This window comes from Hylaeus anthracinus, unplaced genomic scaffold, assembly GCF_026225885.1.
Source record: "Hylaeus anthracinus isolate JK02 unplaced genomic scaffold, UHH_iyHylAnth1.0_haploid 11398, whole genome shotgun sequence".
In the NCBI taxonomy this organism is placed as follows: Eukaryota; Metazoa; Arthropoda; class Insecta; order Hymenoptera; family Colletidae; genus Hylaeus; species Hylaeus anthracinus.
Window position 1 is genome coordinate 1 of NW_026533870.1, and position 2031 is coordinate 2031.

The window sequence follows — 2031 nt, forward strand, 5'->3', positions numbered from 1 at the left end:
ATAAGGTTAAGCACACAGAATCAACAACAAACTCCTGCGAGAAATTTCATCGAACAGTCTTACCTACTTATCGTTACAGGTCCTTGCATAAATGTCACATACTTATTTCATGAATTTACGAAATATCGAACACCACTTGAATATAATTTGCAAATCTAATAATGTAGAACCACTTTAATAAATTTTCGACAAAACATCTTAGAATTTACATATTCTGCAGGGATAATTAATCTCAACACGCTCGTCAGGCTCTTTATGAGAATCGTCACTAACAGTAAATTATAAAAGATTGAAACATATCAGACGGAACACGCACGGCATTAAAAGATTAAGGTATGAGATGGGAAACACGCGCGAGTAGGTATCTTTGTGTTCAATTAATAGTGTGCGCAATCATTACTGTGTCCAAATTTGTTCTGTGATACTCTGCTTGTGCGCAATCCACTTGTGTCCAATTCTACTTGTGCGCAATTCGACCTGTGTCAAATTCTTCCTGTACGCAATGTACCGCTTCCAAAACATCGGTGTCCAATGCGACCGTGCGCAATCCTACTGTACGGAATCGATGGCCTCCCATTATTATCTACGTTCGGTAAGGTAGAATGCAAGTATTACCTACGGTCGTTAAGGTAGTGGGGGACACTACCGGTCGTAAAGATATAAAATATATAAAAAGATATAAAAGAAGAAGAACAATAATTGTTCGACGTTTGATAAGTATTATTATCGTTATCAGAGATCGGTAAGAAAGAAAAACGCAAATGGTATATGTAACGAAATAAGCGAGCATGCTGTAAGGGTGTGGGAAACCATGCTCGTCGTCTTCGCGGGAGGTAAGCGCGCACGCCGTAAGGGAGGGGAACCGTCCTCTTTGCGCGCAGAAGTGGGGGCGTCATTGCGGGCCCCGCGGGTTCCCTCTCTCTCACGCTCGAGTATTTTCTTCTTCGCATTCATGCCCCGTGCAACATATAGTATTACATTACAATCTTTGACGCAGCTATCGGTAGGAACGTCTTGCGACGATGGCCTCGAGCAGAAGATCCAAAAATGCAAAGTTTGCAAATTACAATCCGGAAGCAAATCTTTTATTTGCGCGATACAATTGCTCGAGAAGTAGATATTAAAGAAACGGAAGAGGTGACATCATTCGTTGGCGATGAGAATATTGGAGAACGTGCGAAGGACACACTACACCGGATGAGAATATGATATGGGAGAAAATACGCTAGAAAGAAAGACACATATATCCAAACTATTTTCTTTATTGATAACTGTATTCCAACACTACATCTAAACCTAATGTTAACAATTCAGAGTCAATCAATGAATGACGCTCAAAATTCTCATGTTCAACAATCGCCGTTGCATAATCCTTAATTTCAGCATCTTGTATTATTTCTATAAACTTGTTGTACTTAGATTCTACCAGGTACAAGTTTCCAGACAGCCAACTGTACATGTGATCGATAAAACATTCGAAAGCGAACAACTATTGTACGATTTTCACTCATAAACATAGAGATGACACAATTAGAGAGTTTTGCGAGTTTTACGTACTTTAGTTGTCGGAGTTTAACTGTTACATCATTAATGCTTATCGGCTCGCTCGAGATTCCTGGTGTATCAGCAAAAATCTGCAGAATGTTATGCGTCTTCCGTAGGAGACCTATCCACGTATCCATAGAAAATTTAATTTCGTTTCCACGAGAGTCTCCTATAGTCAACTCTACGTCGAGGAACCACCGATTCGAACCCCGATGTCGAGATCTGACTCGATACTACTGCAAGTATCTTATTTCAAGGTGCCAGCAGCGTATTCCTTACTTAAATTTTAGTTAAAAGTGCCAACAGCGTATTGCTTTCTTAAATTTTATTTCAAAGTGCCAGCGGCATAGAGCTTTTCTAAAGTTCATTTCGAAGAGCCAACTGCGTATTGTTTTTCTAAAGTTCAGTTAAAGATGCCAGCGGCGTAATGCTTTCCTAAAGTTCATTTCAAAGAGCCAGCGGCGTATTGCTTACTTAAATTTTGTT